The sequence below is a fragment of the Dipodomys spectabilis genome, unplaced genomic scaffold (assembly GCF_019054845.1).
Source record: "Dipodomys spectabilis isolate Male_0828 unplaced genomic scaffold, ASM1905484v1 ptg000305l, whole genome shotgun sequence".
Lineage (NCBI taxonomy): Eukaryota > Metazoa > Chordata > Mammalia > Rodentia > Heteromyidae > Dipodomys > Dipodomys spectabilis.
The window spans coordinates 1,462,727-1,472,500 of NW_024870982.1; positions in this window are offsets into that span (position 1 = coordinate 1,462,727).

Sequence of the window (9,774 nt, forward strand, 5' to 3'; positions counted from 1 at the left end):
TTCTTGATTTTTACCATTCTAACTGGAGTGAGGTGGTATCACAATGTTGTATTGATTTGCATTTCTTTTATGGCTAGGGATGTTGAGCATTTCCTCATTTGTCTATTGGCCATCCTTCTTTCTTCTTCAGAGAAGTTTCTCTTCAAGTCTTTAGCCCAGTTATTTATTGGGCAATTGTTTCTTTGAGGATTTGTTGTTGGGGGATTTAATTTTTTGAGTTCCAAGTATATTTTAGATATGAGTCCCTTGTCTGTTGTATGGCTAGTGAAGATCTTCACCCAACCCGTGGGCTTTCTATTGATCTTGCTAGCTATGTCCTTTTCCATGCGGAAGCTCTGCAACTTCATGCATTCCCATTTGTCCAACATTTCTTTGATTTGTTGTGTTTCCGGGTCTCTATTAAGAGAATCTCAGCCTGAGCCAAGAAGACCTAGGGTTTCTCCTATTCGATCCTGTAATGTTTTCAAAGTGTCTACTTTGACTTCGAGGTCTTTCATCAATTTGGAGTGGATTCCGGTGCAGGGTGATAGATAACGATCTAGCTTTTTTTCTACATGTAGTTAAACAATTTTTCCAGCACCATTTACTGAAGAGGCTGTCTTTGTTCCATTCTATTGTTTTAGCTCCCTTATCGAAGATTAGATGGCTATAGGTCTGTAGGTTCATTTCTGGGTTTTCAATTCTATTCCATTGGTCCTGAGGTCTGTTCATATGCCAATACCAACCTGTTTTGATTACTATGGCTTTATAGTAGAGTTTGAAACTTGGTATTGATATTCCTCCAGCAGTGTTCTTTCCGTTGAGGAGCGTTTTTGCTATTTGGGGTCTTTTATTGTTCCATGTGAATTTTTAGATTGCCTCTTCTATTTCCTTGAAGAATGAGGTTGAAATTTTGATAGGTATCGCTTTGAATTTGTAGATAGCCTTGGGAAGTATTGCCATTTTCACGATGTTAATCTTTCCAATCCAGGAGCATGGGAGGTTTTGCCATTTTCGCAGTTCTGTTTTGATTTCCTTTTTCAAGATTTTAAAGTTTTCATCATAGAGGTCCTTCACTTCTTTGGTTAAGTTAATTCCTAGGAATTTTGTTTTTTGTAGGGCTATTACAAATAGAGTTCCTTTGCTAATTTCAGCCACACTTTTCTCATTGTTGGCATTTATTTTGGGGGGTTAATTTTATACCCTGCTACCTTGCCAAAGTTTTGAATCGGTTTGAGTAATTGGGAGTGGAGTCTATGGGATCTTTAAATACAAGATCATGTCATCTGCAAAGAGGGAGAATTTTATTTCTCATTTCCCTATTTAGATCCCCTTTATGTCTGCTTCTTGTCTTATTGCTGTAGCTAGGCATTCTAATACTGGATTCAAGAGAAGTGGAGAGAGTGGACGTCCTTGTCTTGTTCCTGAGTTAAGAGGAAATGACTTTAGTTTTTCACCATTAAATATAATGCTGGCTGTAAGTTTGTCATATTCAGCCTTTATTGTATTGAGGAATGTTCCATGGATTCCTAATTTTTCCAAAATCTTCATCATATGGGGGTGATGGATCTTGTCGAATGCTTTTTCTACAACTATTGAGATAACCATGTGGTTCTTATTCTTGCTCCTGTTGATGAGATGAATAATATTAATTGATTTGCATATATTGAACCAGCTTTGCATCCCTGAAATGAATCCTGTTTGATCGTGGTGTATGATTTTTGGATGAATTGTTGAGGTCGATTATCCAAAATTTTGTTGAATAGTTGTTGTTTTTTTTTTTGTCGGTTGTGGGGCTTGAAATCTGGGCCTGGGTGCTTTCCCTCAGCTCTTCAGCTCAAGCCGAGCGCTCTACCACTTGAGCTACAGCGCCACTGCCGGTTTTCTGGTGGTTTATTGGAGATAGGATTCTCACAATCTCTCTTGCCCGGGCTGGCTTTGAACTGTGATCCTCAGATCTCAGCCTCCTGAATAGCTAGGATTACCGGCGTTAGCCACCAGCGCCCGGCTGTTGAACAGTTTTGCATCAATGTTCATCAAAGTAATAGGTCTATAGTTCTCTTTCTTTGATGAGACCTGCCTGGTTTTGGGATGAGGGTTATGATGGCTTCATAGAATGTGTTCGGTAGTGAACTTTCCCTTTCAAATTCATTGAAGAGTTGGAGGAGTATTGGTGTGAGGTGTGTTTTGAAGGCCTTGTAAAATTCCGCTGTAAAACCATCTGGTCCTGGACTTTTCTTAGCAGGAAGTCTCTTATTGCTGTTTCTATTTCAATGCTTTATATGAGACTGTTAAGATAGTTTAACTCATCTTGGTTTAGTTTTGGCATGTCAATATTTGCTAGGAAAAGGTCCATTTCTGTCAAGTTCTCAAAGTTATTAGCATAAAGTTTTGAGAAGTCTTCCCTTATAATGTTCTGTATCTTGGTTGTTTCCGTGGTGATGCTTCCATTCTCATCTCTGAGTTTATTAATTTGGGTGTGTTCTCTTCTTTTTCTGATAAGATTTGCTAAGGATCTGTCAATTTTGTTAAGTTTTTCGAAGAACCAACTCTTTGTTTTGTTGATTCTTTCTATAGTTTTTTTGGAATCTAATTCATTTAATTCTGATTTAATTTTGATTATTTCTTTCCCTCTACTGGATTGCGGTTTATCTTGCTGCTCTTTTTCAAGGAGATTTAGATGTGTCATTAAATTGTTGGTTTCAGATCTCTCCAATTTGTTGATGTAGGAGCTCAGAGCTATAAACTTGCCTCTGAGTACTGCCTTTGCTGTATCCCAGAGGAGCTGTTAATTTTTGTGTTCATTTTTGTTGAATAGCATTAACATTTGAATTTCCTTTGTAATGTCTTCCATGACCCACTCGTGATTCTTCAGTGTGTTGTTCAGCCTCATGTGTGACCAGACTTTCTTTGTTGGCTTTTGGTGTTGAGTTTTAATTTTATTCCCTTGTGGTCAGAGACAATGCATGGTATAACTTCAATGTTTCTGAGTTTGTCTGTGGCCTAAAATGTGGTCTATTTTAAAAAATGTTCCATGGACTGCTGAGAAAAACGTGTATTCTGATTCTGCTGGGTGAAATGGTAGGTAGATGTTTGTTAAATCTAGTTGTTCTATGCAGCTGTTTAGATCGGCGGTTTATCGGTTGAGTTTTTGCCGAGTTGGTCTATCTCGTGGGGAGAGTGGCGTGTTAAAATCCCCAACAATTAATGTCTTTGGATATATGTGGGTTTTGAGGGAGAGTAGTGTTTCTTAGATACATTTGGGTGCTCAATTGTTTGGTGAAAAGATATTTAGAATTGTAATAGCCTCCTGAAGGAGAGATCCCTTAATTAGTATGTAGCGACCTTCTTTAACTTTTCTTATGAATTTTAATTTGAAGTCTATTTTATCTCATATTAGGAGTGCAACTCCCGCCTGTTTATGGGGTCTATTTTCTTGGTAGATTTTGTACCAGCCTTTAAAATTGAAAATGTGTTCGTTTTTATGGGCAAGATGTGACTCCTGAAGGCAGCAGATCGAAGGATCTTGTTTTTTAATCCAACTAGACAGTCTATGTCGCTTAATTGGAGAGTTAAGTCCGTTAATGTTAAGAGATAGGACTGAGAGGTATTTGGGAGTTCCTGCCATGTTATCCACCTTCTTGGGGGCTGCGCAAACTGGGTTCTTCCTATGGTTCTTGGATTCTCAGTTTGGGTGCAGTTTCTTGGCCTTTATTGTGGTCTTGTTGGTTTTCTATGTGTAGGACATCTTTAAGAATCTTTTGTAGGGCTGGTTTGGTGGAGATATATTGTTTCAATTTTTCTTTGGGATGGAAGTTTTTTATTTGGCCTTCAGTTATGAAGTAGAGTTTAGCTGGGTACAGTATTCTTGGTTGATAGTTGTTTGTTTTTAGGGCATGGCATACATCATTCCAGGATCTTCTTGCTTTGATTGTCTCTGCTGAGAAATCTGAGGTTATTCCAATTGGTTTCCCTTTATAAGTGATTAATCTTTTCTCCTTGACAGCTTTAAGGATCTTTTCCCTGATCTGAGTTGATCCTGTGTGGATTATAATGTGGCGGTGGGATGTCCTATTCTGGTCTGGTCTATATGGGGTTCTAAAGGCTTCTTGTATCTGAATAGGCCTATCTTTTTGCATGTTTGGGAAGTTGTCTGTTAGGATCCTGTTAAACAAATTTCCTAGACCATTAACTTCTGTTTCTAGGTGCTCCTCTACACCCATTATCCTTAGATTAGGTCTTCTGATGGTGTCTTTCAAGTGTTGGATAGATCTATCATATTTCTTGGACTTGTCTTGAATGGTTGTATGTTCTTTCTCTGTAAATCTAGGCTGTCTTCAATCCCTGAGATGGTCTAACCTGCTGTCTAGACTTTCTGCTTTGTTTTTTTATCTCTTTTCCTTCTACTTGGTCAGCTTTGATGGCTTCAAGTTCTTTGTTGAAGCTTTCTTTTAGATCTTGTATGAACTTCTTTACTTCCTTAATTTGGTGTTCAGTGTTTATTCTCAAATCACTTAGTTGATATGTTATGTTTTCCTTGGACTCCCATTCCTTCTGTTGGGTTCCATTCAGCATTGCCTTTGCGGTCTCCCTGACTTCCTTCAGCTCTTTGTTAATGGATTCCATGAATTCCTTTAGTGATCTTTGTGTATTCTCATCCTGCTCTCTCATTTCCTGTATTACTCTTTGTTAGCTTCCTCCCTTTCGTGGGATTCCTGCAGTTCTCTTTGAGTAATCTGAGCCTGCTCATGCCATTCCTGCCTTTCTCTTGGAGTATTCTCAAGCTGCTCACACAAATCCTGTATCAATTTTTGAGTAGCTTCCTCATGCTTATGATATTCCTGTTTAAACTTTTGGATTGCCTCCTCTCTCTCCCTATCATGCTCATACTGATTCCTTTTAAGTTTTCAATCTTTTCGTTTATCATGTTTGCCAGCAGTGTTTATAGAACTATTTGGGCACTCTCCTCTGGATTATTCATTATCTGTTCTGTCCCCTGATTATCAAGAGTGGGAATTGAGATACCCAGACTTGCCATTTTTCTTGTGTTTTTCCGGCTTATTCTGCCCATTTGAGATGAAAAGTACACCAGTGTTGTGCTAGTACACTATCTTACGGCAAGCATCAACCAAAGTCTGAATTTGCACAGACAATAGTCTACAGATACAATCTAGTTCAACAGATACATCTATTCAACATCAAACAACTATATGTTAATGGGCTACGAACCGTGAAGAAGAATTTGGACAACCAGAAATTATTAGGGTTAGGCAGAGATGTGATTAAAAAAATAATAGATTGATGTGGAAGGCACAGGGAGAGTTAACTAAGTCCTAATCTCAAAGCAGGAAATAGGTTGTGTAGGATGAAAGTAGAGAGAGAGAAATGGAAAGGGAAAAGAAAAGAGACCAGAAAAAATATAAAAGTAAAAATTAGTAATATTATGCAGAACGAAGACAATCTATTTAGAGAAGAACGTGAATATATTGAGAGAAGGGGAGGGATGTAAAGGAGATGTGAAAAACTTAAAAATAAAAATGCTTAAAATATTACATAGGTATAAAGAGGTAGTACTGCTATTAAGGAATTTTAGTCTCAGAAGTTTTGAATTGAGTAATAAATTTGTGGATTAAGTGTGTACACAAAGGGGGATAGGGTCTAATAGTCAACTATGGGTTTATCTGAGGATGTGCAGGACAACAATTAAGTCACATAAAGAAGAACGAAAGAGAGGAAAAGGTGAAAAGGATAAGAAAGGAAGAAAAAAAGATCAGAAGTCCAGTAGAGCTAAACAAAAAACAAAAAGGTAATCAAAAAGAAAAAAAGAGAAAGAAAACCAAAAAAGACAGAAAAACGCACATTCACGTATCCCTAAAATAAAAATTATAAGAGGAAAAAAAAGTTAGTGGAAAACATTTTTTTTTCAAAAAAGGCAAAAATTAAAGATTAAAAAAAGTTTTAGAAAAGAAAATTTTTTTATATAAGGTACCAAAAAAAAAAAGAAGAAGATGAAGAAGAAGAAAAAACAAAAAGTTCTTTGATTTTTTTGGGAGGGGTGGGAAAAATCCTGTATCTCCCTTGTGTCTGTAACCAGCCTCTTGTTGGAGTCTCTGGTCTGCTTGTGATCCTGTGGCTTGGATGGTTTCTTAAGTCAGTTTGTTCAAACAGGCAGAAACATGCTCTGCTTTACCCAGGATTTGGCGATCCTCCTCCCAGGCTAGTTCAATGGGAGGCAGATCTGCTTTGAGTATCACAAAAGAGGGAGTTGCAGTGATGAGGCTAGGTTCTGGGTAGAGTTTGAGGCCTTTCAACAAACAGTAGCTTTTCCGCGGGCTACTTTGTGAGGAACTCACAGAGCCCAGCCTGGAGCCACTCTCAGGGTTTCTGTTTACTGATGTCGAGACTGCTAAAGGGAGGGGCAGCCTCTGGCTCTGATTACTCAGTGAAGAAAGCCACTCCTAGGGCTGGCACCTGAGCTGCGTGACTTTTCCCTGGGTGGAGCTGAGTCTGGCAGGTGACGCTGCTGTTAAGTTCTTTTGACCTGCTAAATGACTCGTTTTATTCCAAGGCTTGAGTTGGAGCTAGCAGCTCCGCCAAGCTTTGTTGGTATCCAAGATGGAGATCTCCAGTACTGGAGGGGTGGGAGGGGTGACCTTCCCTCCTCTGCTCCCTGGGAAGGAGTGAGGATGTCAGGCTTCTACTCCCGCCGAGTCTTGGTTCCTGGGTCGTCTCTGGTTCTCCGAACTGCAGGGTGAAGATGTCCGCTCCTTGTCGGTTCTTGCTGGTGTTGAGTAGCATCCATTTGCCCGCTGCATCTGGCTCCTTCATCCCAGACTCTCTGTGGTTCAGGTATGGCCACTGCAGTCGTCGCCGCCACCGCTGCCGCCGCCGCTGCAGCTGCTAGTAAGAGCTCAGATCTGTCTCCTAGCCTGGATTTTCTCTCTCTGACCTGACTCTCTTTTCTGTGATGGCACACTTGGTGTGATTCTCTGGCTTAGGACTGTTCACTGGAACTCTAAAACTGCTTTCTATGCGAGAGCTTGTTTAGACTCCAGCTTCTCCTCTGCCATCTTCCCTGAACTCCATGTCCATGAGACTCTTATCTCCAATAAACCACAAGATAAACCAGAACTGGCACTGTGATTCAAGTACAGTGCTAGCCTTGAGCTGAAGAGCTAAGGGACAGTGCCTAGGCCCAGTGTTCAAGCCCCATAACCAAAAATGTGTACACAAGCACACACACACACATATATAGGGATTGTGTTATTCTTTTACCCATTCATCATTGGTGGACCTACAGCTTTCTTAATGATTGCAATAAATATGGACAAGATCACATAGTAGATCTACTATTAACAACTTAGATATTTTAAAATGTGCATTTCCATGCAATTTAGTACAGTAATGATGTTGTCCTGTGATCTACTTTGAAACCTTTTCCATCTTCTCTAATTGAAACATTGGAGAAATGCACCTTCTACCGATCTGCTTTGCTAATTACATCACCATCACTTATTTAATGCATACGGCATTCCATCAAGGTAACTGTCTTTTGAACTAGTGCAGCTGCAAACACTTAATCATTCATATGTTTACTCATTTTTTTTTTATTTTCAAGGTGATGTACAGAGGTGTTACATTTACTTAAGTAAGGTAGAATGTGCATTTCTTGTCAAACATGTTACCACTTCCCTCATTTTTCTCATACTTTCCCTCCCCACTTACACCTTCCCCCCAAGTTGTACAATCATTTCCGACATATTATTCTGTGTATATTGCTGCTCTGTCATATTTTCTCACCTTTCTGTTGTTCCCCTTCCTTTTCCTTATACAGATAAATGTATATAAAATACCAGAGTACCAAAATCAAATACAGTGACAACAGGGGATATATCATAGTGGGAAGAAAATACAAAAAATTTACTTGTTTTTATTTTTTTTTGGCAGGGGGCGGGTGGTCATGAGGCCTGAACTCTGGGCTGGGGCCTGTCCCTCAGCTCTTCAGCTCAAGGCTAATGTTCTTCTTCTTGAATCATAACATCACATCTGGCTTTTTCTGTTTAGATGTTGCTGAAGAATTAAACCCAGGGCCTCATGGTTGCAATAAATAGAGGCAAGTACTCTACTACTGAGCCACCTTCCCATCCTGTTGTTGCAGTTTTAATGTACTATGTGATTTTTTCGTTTTTTTGGTACATTCTCTTTTTTTTAATGAGTTTCAAATAATTGTGGAAAATTCTTTCACATACAAATAGATCCTGTGGAGATTTTAGCTAGAAAAATTTTCTATGTGTTTCATTATTATTTATTTTTGTCGGTCATGGGGCAAAAAAAAAACTTTGCCTCTTTAGTGGGGAGGGGGAAAGGGAGGAGGAAATGGGAAGGTATGGGAAGGGGAAACAAAGGAGGAGCAACAATGCTTGATAAGAAATGTACTCATTTCCTTGCCCATGTAATTGTAACCTCTCTGTGTGGTATTTTCACAATAAAAAACAATAATAAAAAATTGCTATGTGTTCTGGTATATACCTATAATACTGTCTTCTTTGGAGGCCAAAGTAGGAAGATTTCTTGTTCAAGTACAGCCCTAGTAGATTAGCAAAACTATATAACCCCCAAATATAAACAAAAGGGGTTGTGGACATAACTCAAATACTATAGCACCTACCATAGCATACACAGACTTTGGTTCAATCTTCAGGGGAAACAAAAGGGAAAAGGAAGAGAAAAATTCCTGAATTATCAAAGTTGATACTGGGCAGATATTTCTAGATAACCATTTAGCCATCAAATCTATACAGGAATTTTTAGAAGGAGATAAGAATTTCAACAAATTGCAATAGCAGCAAACATGGCTTATTTATCTTATTTATATTCTGGTGGGAATAATAGGCAATTAGAATGAATAGGAGAGCTTCAGAAGACAATGGCAATTTATCGAGGAAGAATGTCAAGTATTGCTTTGAGACACTAAAAATGGAAGCCGCAGGCCAGATTTCAGACATATCTGCAGCTGAACTGGGATGTAGACCATCCCTGCCCTTACTACAGTCCCCTGAAAATTTTTTTGCCAACCTCTGCTATCCTGGGCGGTAAAGCCCTTCTCCTAACCTGCTCAGAGACAGGGCTTCACCCCAACCAATGTCTTACAAAACAGCTCACCTTTTGCCAGCCCCAAGCAAAAGTCTTGACAAATAAGCAATGGAATTCCCATCTCTCCTTCATGTTTTTGAGCTAAAATTCTGCAGCCATATTTTAAGAATGTATTTTCAAGATTGATTGAATTCGTGTTTCCTGGATGGGAAACTGGAATAGCCCCAAATGCATCTATTTTTATTTGTTTCCCACTCTGCTGATTTTGTACTCACTTGACACCATGGAAATCATTGTGGGTAACCCTTGAAGTTGAGCTAATTTTTCAAGGCCCCTGGGCAATGGGATAGATCACCCTCTCAGATTAGCTATTACAACCAGTGATTAAAGCGTAACCTGGTCTTTCAGAAATAACAGAAATTCTGCCACATTTTTCAGTTCTGTTAAATGTGGTGGACAGAGCTAACCCTGAATGCTGGCTGCAGGTTGGGTTGCATTAGAAGCAAGCGGCATCCTTGGCCACTTGTTCCACAGAGAAGCTCTTCCCTGTGCCAGCTTAATAAAGCAGAAAGTACCTTTCTTTGTTGCTGGCATAGGTATCTCTGCCCTCCCCAAGATAGCTGAACAATTGAAGGGGTATCTCACTAATATGTGACATGGAAAATACAGGCAACAAAGTGATGGTGTTAACTGTGTCCATCG